Source organism: Schistocerca americana, chromosome 1 (assembly GCF_021461395.2).
Source record: "Schistocerca americana isolate TAMUIC-IGC-003095 chromosome 1, iqSchAmer2.1, whole genome shotgun sequence".
In the NCBI taxonomy this organism is placed as follows: domain Eukaryota; kingdom Metazoa; phylum Arthropoda; class Insecta; order Orthoptera; family Acrididae; genus Schistocerca; species Schistocerca americana.
Window position 1 is genome coordinate 724,241,910 of NC_060119.1, and position 14,484 is coordinate 724,256,393.

Consider the following 14,484-nt stretch of genomic DNA (forward strand, 5'->3'; position numbering starts at 1 on the left):
AATGAACTACCTTATTAAAACTCAGTGGGTACCGGCAGCACACCTGTTACCTTTGGACTTCGAACTTTGTAACGCTACAATTTCCCTAACTGTGACTTAACTCTCGCTATCGACAGTCGTTCCGCAAGACGTAGCCCTATTCTGCTTCAGATTGAGAAGTGATAAGCCTAGTTTCCACATCCACTATCTTTTGCGTACATGCTGCACCTGCAACTGTGCGTCAGCTGGTAATTATCGATGTCCAGCGGTGGTTGCAGTATCGATAAGTCGATGCGTACTTTGACCCGTGACGCAATGGTGGGGGGCAGGCGGCGTCGCGTGTATACAAGCGACGAGCTCAGACGTCTGGCATTCGCCGGCAGGTGTTGCAAAGGCGAAGTGCAGCGCACGAGGATTTCCGCAAGACGTTTCAGCCCATTCTCAGGTAGGTCACCATTAATTTCGCTTGTTACTTGTAATTAGACCTGTAATTTACGCCACCCCTCGAACCGCAATTGTGCAACGTGCCACTGAGAACATTTAAAACAGTGGACGACTACCTAGGCAGTATGCGGACCTCTCTTCCAAAACAGACACTGTCTGGGAAGCGGCGCCCTAGGGTAGTTACAAATATTTGGCAGTCAACAACCAGCAATAGAAGGTTTCACTGGATCCACTTAAACAAGCTTTTCGAGCAATAATTATGTAACTTAAGTCACAATTCAGGGACTTGTTAATAAAACAATGTCAAGAAGCTTGAATAAATTTGTATCTGTAAAGATTGTACGTATATTTCTAGCTGAACTATCTACTAGCACTTCTTCATAGTCATTATCATAATATTACTTTTCAGTTACTTCGTTTTTTTTCCGCCAACAATCCGATGTGATAACACTGTATAGTGCGCTGTTTATTAAGTGAAGCTACGGTACTAGACTTCGCGTGATGCCTATAAACTTTGTACCATGTATTGTGAAATTTTGCCATCAGTTTCTTAGGCAGTGCGCGAAGAAAGAAGAGATGTACCTTAGAAGCCCTGACAACTTTAGTAGTCGACAGACATATTGACTTTATTCAGAGCGTTTTCCAAAACGGGTCGTAAATCTGGAGGTGGAGTTATTAGAGACGGAGCACTACCTCACTTGAACAAAGGTGTTAGTGGGAACAGACTGTGGCTGTGTTCGAAGCGCATCTTCCGAAATGTCTCGTAAATATAGATGATATGAACTGCAAAAAGGTAATTTAGTGAACTGTCGATTGCGAAGCTAGAAATGGAGCTCTTGCTTAGCTGCTCTTGAGTGCCGAAGGGGATTCACCGTCTCAGTTTGGAAACCACTGCTCTGGAGTTATGACAGTATAACAGTCTGACATAGCTCGTAGGATTCCTTCTGCTACTGTTTCCAAATGTGAGCAAGTCTCTCATCTGAATGAACGTGTTTCTCCGACATGCGTAGGTATCATCATCTTTTTTCTTTATTTTCATTAAGCGAAAGTCGTGGTTATCTGACAATTAACTACCTTGTTGATAGAGTAAACGAACTGTTTCGAAATCCAGCTTAAATTTAAGACTGAAACTGTCATCTGTATGTTAGTTACAGATTATTTCTTAGGCTTGTGACATTTTTGTATGTAAATAACTGAAGTCACATGGCATTGTTAATTAGAAATGTTGTCTTGTTCGCCTACTCTAGCACAGTCCTATGTGAAGTATTACCGTTTTAGTGTATGTGACTGTGATAGGTGCATGTAGAATGTAGCGTTATGTTGTTGTTCACAAGACAAAAAGGAGAGTGTGAACTCTGTGGCCAGAACACAGTCTTCTCTCTAACAGCACCGAGCTGAACATTCTCATCCGAAGGTCGAATCACTTTCAGCAATGTTTATGACCGCAACTCATGAGGTATTGCAGAGAAGACAGCAACTCAATTAATCAGACTAGGGCATAATGTAATAATAAGAGCATGTAGGTCATAACTGTTTTTCCACTTGCTGGTCAAATTCTGCTGATTATCTTTCTTTCGTCATCAATATTCCTCCTGCGTCCCTTCTGGTTGAATGACACTACCTGTCAGGGTTATGGACATGATCTTTTTATTGTATGCAACTAGAAACATATCCTCGTGAATGAACAATGTATACCTTACTAATTTTAAAAGAGAATTTATGGCGGGATTCTTCATTTGCGTATCACTATGTTACTTGTGTAATTTTCCAATTATGTTCTCATGTCTCAGTGCCACTGCCAATACATAATCTCTTATTTTAAATTTAAATGATGACGGATATAAGGTCCTCTTAGAAATGCATGACATGACAGCTATTTCTCAATACTTCAATTTTCAGAAAATAAATTGTTACTCGTGTATGAGCTCACAAAGATGTAAAAGCATGAGTAGATGTTGATGCTATAAACCAATGGCTGTGGCAAACAAACTATTCTCGTACCAGATGTAACCAGAAACATATGTGAAGCCTTGCCATAGAGCTGCTCAGCTTACCTCTGCCTAATAAAGGAGACGGAACCAAGTGTCCGCAGTCGTGGTTTTATTGTACGCAAGAAGGAAATGGAATGAAGCTTATAGGAGAACATCGACAAAAAAGATCATTATTTACTTATTTATTTATCATTTTACTCTAGACCCTAGGCGCCAAAGCTACTTGGTTACGGAAGGAGTCAGCTGATAGTTTACAAAATACAGATTAGAACGTTTGTAAACAACATAATTAATAAAATACAAATAAAGAATTGTCAGAGAGTATATGAATAAATAACGCATTAGACGTAAAAGTTCGGAGCCACTGTGAGGAACTCCTGTGACGAATACTTGAAACATTATGGCCTTTGGTTGGTGTCACAAGAAAACTTTTCAATTTGGACTTGTTACTCAGTTTTTTCAGTTCTCCTGGAAGCCTGTTGAAAATGAAACCCGCTGAACTATGCTCAGCTTCCTGTGCAGTGCTTAAGGAACTCTTATCCAAGTGCAGATCGTCTTTCTGTGTAAATGTTCACTGTTTGAATGTTGCAGTTTCTTCTGAATGAGGTAGTATTGTCAACAAACAATCCGTTGGTGGCATATACACTGCCGGAAAAAAATTAGTACGCCCTTTTAGAGGTTTCCAATTCACTCAAGGTTTATTGTTGCAACAGTACGTATGGAGTACATCAAATTATTACAGACCAATCGCACGATCGGTCCTGAGGTAACAGGTACTGACTCATGCTGAAACACTCATATTACTACGTCGTGTAGCCTCCACAGACGGCAATGCAGGTGCAAATTCTGGCATTCAGTCGATCGTACAGCTGGCGAATACTGTCCTGGGATACGTTATGACACGCCTGCTCGACCCGTTCATGTAATCTGCAAGAGCTGTTGGTTGAAGAGTTGCACGAGTCACTTTTCGTCCCATCATAACCCCACCCCACACGTCCTCGAATGGAAAAAAGCCTGGAGACCGTGCTGGCCAGGGAAGCTGCCGCACGTCTTGCAGGGTACGTTGAATTCAACGGGCAGTGTGTGGGCGACCATTATCATGTTGGAACAACACATCACCTTCCTGTTGTAAGAACAGCGAAAGAACAGATCTAACTACATTCGGCACGTACCGAGTGTTGGTTAGCATCCGCTCCGCCGGCCGGTGTGGCCGAGCGGTTCTAGGCGCTTCAGTCTGGAACCGCGCGACCGATACGGTCGCAGGTTCGAATCCTGCCTCAGGCACGGTTGTGTGTGATGTCCTTAGGTTAGTTAGGTTTAAGTAGTTCTAAGTTCTAGGAGACTGATGACCTCAGATGTTGAGTCCCATAGTGCTCAGAGCCATTTGAACCATCCGCTCCAGAAACACCAAAGGTGTACGAGAGTTGTAGCTTATGGCACCCCAGACGATAAGCCCTGGGGTGGGGCTAGTGTGTCTTGGACGAATGCAGCCTACGTGTCAGCGCTCAGCAGGTCTACGTCGTATGCGCAAACGACCACCACTTGTGTGCAGGCAGAGTCTGCTTTCATAGATGAAGACGACGGCGCGCCATTCCATCTTCCAAGTGATCCTCTGACGGTACCAGTCGAGATGTGCACGTCGATGCTGTGCCGCCATACGAAGGCGGGCTAGAGATGTGCGTGCCTGTTGTCCCTGTACTAGTAACCGGTTCGCAACAGTTCCTGTTGACACGTTTGGGTTCAAAGCCCTCTTTTTTAGTGCAGTGGTAGCTGTACGATCTGCCCCTGCTGCCTTTACGGTATGCCGATCCTGGTGGACGTCTGTGCTGTGTGGACGACCAGAATCTCGCCTACGGGTGAGATAATGTTCTCGTGACCACTGATACCAGCATCGTTGCACAAGTGACACAGCACTTCCAACTTGTGTGACAATTCTCCTTACGAACCACCATGCCACTCGGAAGGCCACGATTTGACCCCTTTTAAATTCGCTCAGTTGGCTGTAGGAAGCACGAGTGCATAACCGTGGCATGGCTGCCTGCTTGCTTCACACGTTTGCATCGCACTGAGCTATCTGGCTGTAAACATTCCCTATTAAGGGGAACATAAATATGCCGCTCTGGTAGCTATTTCACTACGCTATCTGTTCGCGGACGACGATGAAACCATTATCAGTACATCTGCTAGTCCTCAGGTGGCTTATGCCTTCATAGGATCAACATCGACGTCGTCTTTCCATGTGTGCTAATTTTTTCCGGCAGTGTATGTACAAGGATGCCAGAGTTAGAATTCCGAGATAGCTCAACAACGGCTACACCAAGTTCGCGAACTGACACTGCATATCAGTCCGACCGCCTTTTCCTGGCGAGTGGGCAGAATTGTTCACATCAGAATGAAAGTAACGACAGTAAAAAAGCTTTCGAGTTTCAGTATCAGAGACAGAGGAGATTTTTCTTCAAGTGAAGATAACCGCATTCAGTTTTTGCACAAGAAATTGAACGTCATACTTCCAAGAAAGCTTTCCATTCACCCTTAGCCGTGAGTTATTTAAAATGGTCGACTTCATTGACCGTTCGATAATCTTGCCGCAATAAAATTTCGCTTTTACAAGAGTCACGTGTCAGAAACTGTATGCATTAAGTTTTGTTGCAGTTAAATGTTAATCTATTCTCTGAAAGTCACGTGATGGTATTACCGACTGCCCTATTACTACCTCATTAACTCATTTATATTACGTTCCACATGCTTCACAATAAAACTTGTGTCTTCTGCAAAGACAAAAAAAATATGGATTCATCTATCATGTTTAGAGGCAGGGCAATGATACACGTCAAAAAATGGAACGGACTCATAATAGATCTCTGTGGCATCCCCCTCCCAATGTACACGACACCAGTGGGATTCGTACCTCTTCCTTGTTTCCTGACGTCGGAGGGCAACCTTCTGCCTTCGAATTTCCGGGTGTGAAGTGAACTTTCTCCGAATCTTTTTTGTTAAGTCAATGAAAACACTGTCCACAACCTACAGTGTAGACCTCCTAGTGCCTCACCAACAAAAGAATAATTACAGTTCCTGTATATGCTCCTTCCTTGAAGCTGGTCACTAGCTCAACTAAATGAGGAAGGAGGAGCAATTCGGCCATGACCTAGATACACGGATCATCAAAACAGTCACATCAAGTGCTTTAATGGTCACAAACATATGGCTCACAATTTTAGACGAACAGTTGGTAACAGGTAGGTTTTTTTAAATTAAAATACAGAACGTAGGTACCTTTAAACATTTTATTTCGGTTGTTCCAATGTGATACATGTACCTTTGTGAACTTATCATTTCTGAGAACGCATGCTGTTACAGCGTGATTACCTGTAAATACCAGATTAATGTAATAAATGCTCAAAATGATGTCCGTCAACCTCAATGCATTTGGCAATAAGTGTAACGACATTCCTCTCAACAGCGAATAGTTCGCCTTCCGTAATGTTCTCACATGCATTGTCAATGCGCTGACGCATGTTGTTAGGCGTTGTCGGTGGATCACGATAGCAAATATCCTTCAACTTTCCCCACAGAAAGAAATCCGGGGACGTCAGATCTGGTGAACGTGCGGGCCATGGTATGGTGCTTCGACGACCAATCCACCTGTCATGAAATATGCTGTTCAATACCGCTTCAACCGCACGCGAACTATGTGCCGGACATCCATCATGTTGGAAGTACATCGCCATTCTGTCATGCAGTGAAACATCTTGTAGTAACATCGGTAGAACATTACGCAGGAAATCAGCATACATTGCACCATTTAGATTGCCATTGATAAAATGGGGGCCAATTATCCTTCCTCCCATAATTCCGCACCATACATTAACCCGCCAAGATCGCTGATGATTCACTTGTCGCAGCCATCGTGGATTTTCCGTTGCCCAATAGTGCATATTACGCCGGTTTACGTTACCTCTGTTGGTGAATGACGCTTCGTCTCTAAATAGAACGGGTGCAAAAAATCTGTCATCGTCCCGTAATTTCACTTGTGCCCAGTGGCAGAAATGTACACGACGTTCAAAGTCGTCGCCATGCAATTCCTGGTGCACAGAATTATGGTACGGGTGCAATCGATGTTGATGTAGCATTCTCAACACCGACGTTTTTGAGATTCCCTATGCTCGCGCAATTTGTCTGCTACTGATGTGCGGATTAGCCGCGACAGCAGCTAAAACACCTACTTGGGCAACATCATCTGTTGGAGGTCGTGGTTGATGTTTCACATGTGGCTAAACACTTCCTGTTTCCTTAAATAACGAAACTATCCGGCGAACGGTCCGGACACTTGGATGATGTCGTCCAGGATACCGAGCAGCATACATAGCACACGCCCGTTGGGCATTTTGATCACAATAGCCATACATCAACACGATATCGACCTTTACCGCAATTGGTAAACGGTCCATTTTAACACGGGTAATGTATCACGGAGCAAATACTGTCCGCACTGGCGGAATGTTACGTGATACCACGTACTTATACGTTTGTGACTATTACATCGCCATCTATCACAAAACGAAAAAAGTGTTCCAACTAAAACATTCATATTTCTTTACGTAGTACACGAATATGTAAGTGAGATATTTGGCCCGGTCACTATCAATGGACCACCCTGTATAAGCGGGAAATAGTACCAGCCCCGGCAGTTAGCAGTTTTACTCCTGTCGACGATGGCGGAGCTAGCCATCGAAAGCTCGAGAATTTTCTTGGAATTGACGCGGCTTGAAAATCGAGAAGATTTTATTCCGTCTCGCTCGGCTGCTTCGTGTAAAGTTTCTTTAAAATATCCTTAAGTGAATGCTGAGACGATTCGTTCCACACCACTAGGCCAATTCCTTTCTCTGTCTGTGCAAAGGTCTCCATTGTTAATAACCCACGTGCCGACGGATGATGGAGTCCAAAATGCTTCCTGTATACAATTTGTCAAGTGGCAGTAACATCGTGAGGAAAGTGTGCATACAAATAAATGTTCTCATTTCTTTCAGCTGGAGTTGCATAGATATTACTAAAGAGCTTCTAACTCGATAGCGCCAACGTGACGAGAAATATCGAAGTCTGAATACGCAGTGACATTTGGAGCAAGATGCATCAGATATTGCTTGGCCCACCAAATCTAGAGTGCTGAGTGTATTTTAAGACATCATCTGTCAGCGTAGATAGCACTTTTTATTAGTAACAAGAACTTCTAAGCAGTTAACTGACACTAAACCACATATACACATTCAAAAAATGACCTCTCGGTGAAAGTGGAATGACATTTTGTGTTGATGGAATCTGGTGAGAGAATGCTGGCAAAAGTGCCTTTAACAGAAGCGCGCTATCAAAATCAGCATCTCTCTTGGGTTCGCGAACATATTCTTTGAGCACTGAATGGCTGGAATACATCGTCATGCTTTGATGAGTGAAGATTTCAGTTGACGGTATTTGGAAGTTACCAGGTACCATGATTCATGGCTTGTAGTTATCACAACCCACTGTGTGCGTGTTTTGATTGACCCAGTCATTTAATCGTGTGGCTAGGGCCCCCCGTCGGACAGACCGTTCGCCGGGTGCCGGTCTTTCAATTTGACGCCACTTCGGCGACCTGCAGTCCATGAGGATAGTCGGATGATGATGAGGACAGCACAACCACCCAGTCCCTGGGCGGAGAAAATTCCCCGACCCATCCGGGAATCGAACCCGGGCCCAGAGGATTGACAATCCGTCACGCTGACCATTCAGCTACTGGGGGCGGACAACCCAGTCATTAAGTAAAACTGAAGGACGAGTTAGATAAAGTAATATATCATATTAACTACTTGGTGGAAACGAATGAAGATGTGGGAGCATGTTGCCAGAAGTCTCGCAGTCGCGCACAGGAAGTTGGACGCTATACGACGTGACATTAGCGCGACTATAGCGCCAAATGGGACTGGCCCCGTAACACGAAGCGGCGTGACTGAATAAAAGACAGCGTCTGGCAATCAGCGAGCACTTTAGTGGTGTTCTTCATAACAAAATGGTCTGGAGATAACATGGGGATGACTTCCGACGGGGCAGAATCATTGGGAAATCGGAAGAAAGATGAAGTGTGGCGAGTATAGCTCAGGAGTTTGGTATTGCCCACAGCATTGTTTCACGTGTATGGGGCAGGTTCCGAACGACAGCACAGTTGCCTGAAGGACAGAAGGTGATCGAGCTTGGTCTACTCCAGCATTGTTTCACGTGTATGGGGCAGGTTCAGAACGACAGCACAGTTGCCTGAAGGACAGAAGGTGATCGAGCTTGGTCTACTCCAGCAGCAGATGACCGTTACATTGTGCAACAAGAAAGAATCGACCCACGTTAAACAAGGGGCGCAATTGCAACCACATTCATCAGGGCAGCAAGACGCGCAGTTAGTTCGTTCAGTTCCGCTGACAGCCGCACATCAACTGCACCTTTTGCGGTGAAGCCAAGAGCATAGGGATCGCGTGCTCTTCTCCGCTGAGAGCAGGTTCAATCTGAGTAACGATTCTGGACGTGCCCTCATACGGCGAGAGATGGGAACACATAATCCACGAGGGAATATCGTCGAACATGGGTGTACTGACCTCCAAATCTTTGAACATGGTGCACTCACCGTTCAACATTATTATGACACTGTACTCCTTCCCCATGTGCGTCTTTTCAGGCTGCATGTAGACCTGACTTCATTTTAATGGGTGACAATGTGCGACCGCATCGAACAGCGCAGGTGTAGTAATTCTCGGAATTAGAGGACATTCGGCGAATGGACTAGCTAGCCCGTTCTCCCGACTTAAATCCCATCGAGCACGTGTGGAATGAGTTAGGGAGATATATTTTAGCTCGTCCACAAGAATTCCTTACCAATCTAATGGTCAGCATTGGAGCGCGATGCAAAGCATGCATTGCTGTCCATAGTGACCACAAAGCCGATTAAGAACCATGTTCCGCCTTTTGTGATCATATACAGCGATGACTTCAGTGTAATTATTGTCTTTGAATAAAAATGTCATTTCTGTTCATCTCATTGCATGTTTCTTTCAGTTATATTCGTAACTATACTGAAGCAGTTCTTTCTACGTATGGTCAAAGTTCTTTCGAGCTATTTTACTTGGTAGTGAAACATAATGCGAAACTTACTTTCGTCCTTAAGTTTTGCACACGAATGTATATACGCCGTGGTCTTTATGCGTTTCCATGGCATTTTACAGAAAGAACACGCATCGTGTCACTGGGATAGATTCGTTCTCATTTGGTATTTTGAACGCTTGGAGTGTGTCCAAGAACTACCTGGTAACCTTGATAGATTGAGTAAGTATGTGCCAATTGCAACATTGCACAATTATGGATGAGTTACTGAGACGGCAAACCTGAAGCTAGATCCGGAAATTCGTGATTCTTGTCGTTGTCTGTAAGGTGTCGACAAAATTTGACAGGATAAAGAATGTCCAGCGTGATATTAGGCCCAATGCAACACAGTAAGTGACGACCACAGCCAACACTCCTGAGGTCCTACGTCGTGCTACACAAGTAGCAAGTAAAGGCAACAAATTCATCCACAAGAACACGTATGTGAGTTGCATGATTGAACTGTACTACGTTATAAGGACTAGAGCAGAAAGCAATCTAAAATCATTCGCTCTCATATAGTAAACAAAGTTAAAAACACTGTGCAGCTGTGAAAAAGTAAATTGCATGAAACCAATTATTATCAGTTTCATTGTGCTGATAGCGAATATCACAAAAAACTGAAGCTTAGCTCCAATTTTTGTTTTATAAAGGTTTTCATAGGGAAAGGAAAATTGAAAAGAAATTTATTTTGCCGTCAATGTATGTATAATTGTTATATATGACAAGAATGATAAAAATGTAATAAAAATATTATTCGGTGTAGATGTCATACCAGCTCAATACATTACTTCAGTTAGTACTGTAGGTACCAGTTATTGCAATTTGTTCTTACTGTTTCTTCTAAAGAGATCTTTACATAACTCTTGAAAAAAATTAGTAAAGAAAATGAATCACAAAAGCGAGGTCTATAATGAACTGAAAGGAAAATACGATTGAATGAATCACATGTCAGAGAGAGTATCTTCATTTTTCCACATATTCGAGAGCTTTTCAGAGACTACCTGTATGGTGTAATGTTACAAGCCGATAGAAAGGTTCTCTGGAAACTTCTTAAGAATGTTTGTTTCAATTTCTAAGGAAATAAGAGAGGTCAGAATTATAAAGAGCCGTGGGTGAACTCATGTGGTGTTACGAAAAACTTGGCTGTAACATGGGTCCGAAATACACTGCCTTTATGCCCACCTCGATTTCCTCCATGAACATTGTGGAGCGTTTCTGACGTACGAGATAATTTCATCGTGATATTGCAATTAGTCGTAGAAAAGAGCGGATAGGTGGAAAAAGTGCACTGAAGGCCTCTACGAGGGGTTGTGATGACGTGATAGAAGAAGAAACAGGAGTCGACAGGAAAGAGAGAGGGGATCCACTATTAAAATGAGAATTTAAAAAAGCTTTGGAAGACTTAAGATCAAAAAGGGCAGAAGGAATAGATAACATTCCATCGGGATTTCTAAAAGCATTGGTGGGAATGGCAACAAAATGACTGTTCACGCTGGTGTGTAGAAAATGGCTCTGAGCACTATGCGACTTAACTTCTGAGGTCATCAGTCGCCTAGAACTTAGAACTAATTAAACCTAACTAACCTAAGGACATCACACATCCATGCCCGAGGCAGGATTCGAACCTGCGACCGTACTGGTGTGTAGAATGTATGTGATTGGCAATATCATCAGTTTCTCGGAAAAAATATTATCCACACAATTCCGAAGGCAACAAGAACTGACAAGTGCCAGAATTATCGCACAGTCAGCTTAACAGTTTATGCATCCAAGTAACTGCCAAGTATGATTTACAAAAGGATGGAAAAGAAAATTCAGGATCTGTTAGCGGACAGTCAGTTTGGCATTAGGAAAGGTAAATGCAGCAAAGAGGCAGTTCTGACATCACGGTTGATAAAGGAAAAAAGCCTTTAAAAATCATTGGATTTGTCGACCTGGAAAAAGCGTTCGACAATGTAAAATGGTTCAAGATGTACAAAATTCTCAGAAAAATAGGGGTAAGCTATAGGGAGAGACGGATAACAGACAATACGCACAAGAACCAGGAGGAAACAATAAGGCTGAAAGATCAAGAACGATGTGTTCGGATTAAAGAGGATGTAAAGGCAGGGATGTAGTCTTTCGCCCCTGCTGTCCAGTCTATACATCGAAGAAGCAATGACGGAAATTAAAGGAAAGGTTTGAGAGTGGAATCAAAATTCAGAGTAAAAAGATATCAGAGATAAGATTCGCTAAATACATTGCTATCCTCAGTGGAAGTGAAGAGAATTACAGGATTTGTTGAAAGGAATGAACAGTCTAAAGAGTGCAGAATATGGACTGAGAGTAAATCGAGAAAAGAATAAAGTAATGAGAAGCAGCAGAAATGAGAACAGCGAGAATTGGGGATCACGAATTAGGCAAAGTTAGGGATTATACTACACTCATGCTCATAAATTAAGGATAATGCTGATACGTGGTGAAACAACGCTCTGTTGAGCGGTTTACTGGCTTAAATCACCTCGTGGTATGGCCATTCGGTGCATTTGACCTGCTGTCGTCGCGCGGTGGCGCTGGCAGCAGTCCAGATACGCAGAAGTGTGTCGGTGCATGTCAGAGTACGGTGCAGCGAGTAAGTGTGCAGACGTTTTCAGACGTGCTAATGGTGACCGTGTGTTGAAAATGGCTCATATTGATGACGTTATGAGGGGTAGAATACTAGGGCGACTGGAGGCTAGTCAAACACAGCAGGTCGTAGCACAGGCCATCCGTGTGCCACAAAGTGTTATCTCAAGATTATAGCAAGGATTCCAGCAGACAGGAAACGTGTCCAGGCGCTACAGTATGGGACGTCCACAGTGTACAACACCACAAGAAGACCGATATCTCACCATCAGTGCCCGCAGACGGCCACGGAGTACTGCAGGTAGCCTTGCTCGGGACTTTACCGCAGCCACTAGAACAGTTGTCTCTACACACACAGTCTACAGACGACTGAGCAGACACGGCTTATTCACCCAGAGACCTGCCAGGTGTATTCCACTGATCCCAGGCCACAGGAGTGCCCGTAAAGCCTGGTGTCAACAACACAGTACATGGTCATTGGAACAGTGGTCCCAGATTATGTTCACCGACGAGTCCAAGTATTGTCTGAACAGTGATTCTCGCCGGGTTTTCATCTGGCCTCAACCAGGAACCAGCTACCAACCCTTTAATGTCCTTGAAAGGGACCTGTATGGAGGTCGTGGTTTGATGGTGTGGGGTGGGATTACGATTGGTACACGTACACCCCTGCATGTCTTTGACAGAGGAACTGTAACAGGTCCGGTGTATCGGGAAGTCATTTTGCACCAGTATGTTCGCCTTTTCAGGGGCGATGTGGGTCCCACCTTCCTCCTGGTGGATGATAACGCACGGCCCCACCGAGCTGCCACCGTAGAGGAGAACCTTGAAACAGAAGATATCAGGCGAATGGAGTAGCTTGCCTGTTCTCCAGACCTAAATCCCATCGAGCACGTCTGGGATGCTCTCGGTCGACGTATCGCTGCACGTCTTCAAACCCCTACGACACTTCAGGAGCTCCGACAGGCATTGATCCCAGCAGCTGCACGACCACCTGATCCATAGTATGCACACCTGTTGTGCGGTCTGTGTACGTGTGCATGGTGATCATATCCCATATTGATGTCGGGGTACATGCGCAGGAAACAGTGGCGTTTTGTAGCACGTTTTTCGGGGCGGTTTTCTCAACTTATCACCAATACCGTGGACTTACAGATCTGTGTCGTGTGTGTTCCCTATGTGCCTATGCTATTAGCGACAGTTTTGTGTAGTGCCACGTTGTGTGGCACCACATTCTGCAATTATCCTTAATTTATGAGCATGAGTGTACCTAGGCAGCAAATTAACCCATGACGGACGCAACTAGGAGGTCATAAAAAACAGACTGGCACTGACAAAACGGGAATTCCTGGCAAAGAGAAATCTGCTAGTATCACACATAGGTCGTAATTTGAGGAAGAAATTTCTGAGAATGAGAATGTACGTTTGGACCACTGCATTTCATGGTACTGAGTCATGGACTGTAGGAAAACCGGAGCAGAAGACAATCGAAGACTTTGAGATGTGGTGCTACAGAGAATGTTGAAAATTAGGTGTACTGATACGGAATGGAGAGCTTCTGCGCCAAATTGGCGAGGAAAGGAACATATGGAAAATACTGACAAGAAGAAGGGACAGGATGATAGGACATCTGTTAAACATCTGGGAATAGAGAGAAGTGTAGAGGGTAAAAACTGTAGAGGAAAACGGAGATTGGAACACATATAGCAAATAACTGAGGATTGAGGACGTAAACTGCAATTGTTACTTTGAGATGAAAAGATTGGCCACGGGAGAGGAATTCGTGGCGGGCCGCATCAAACTAATCAGAAGACTAACGACAAAATACGGGAAGAAGTATATTATGTAGGAAAGTGACCCTCTGCTATTTTGGCATGTTACTAGACTGTGGCTAAGGATACTCCACATGTAACTTACAGGAGAGCGGAAATGCGCAGCCCATTAATAATGTGATAAAAAATTCTTCACGGTGTCAAGTCAGAACACAGATGACGGTAGAACTGTTTACAGTACTGAATATCACATACTCTAGCAATAGTTTCTGTTATTTCCTTTATCCATTTTAAAGTAATGGATTATTTGTGCAAGTTTGATAGTTTCTATAAGAAACTATAAAAAACCCAGAAAAATACTTCAATTAATTTTCGTTTAATTTAGAAATTTTGTGAAGTGATGTTTACTCAACTTTATCGAAGCAACTGTTTCAAATTATTCGAGAGATTCACCGCAGGGATTCCGAATTATTAACACGTTTCCTGTACTAAACATTTCCAACGCATATTTCTACTTAAATAATTATGAATGTTGATGG

General features: G+C 43.6%; 1 protein-coding gene across 1 annotated transcript in view; it reads left to right on the forward strand.

Moving 5' to 3' along the window:
* The first annotated feature begins 309 nt into the window (after window positions 1-309).
* LOC124610430 (carnitine O-palmitoyltransferase 1, liver isoform-like) overlaps window positions 310-14,484 on the forward strand; it is a 202,861-nt gene continuing 188,686 nt past the window's right edge. Inside the window, exon 1 of the mRNA XM_047140158.1 lies at window positions 310-424. The gene's annotated coding sequence lies outside the window, so the exon portion shown is untranslated. The remainder of the gene's footprint in view (window positions 425-14,484) is intronic.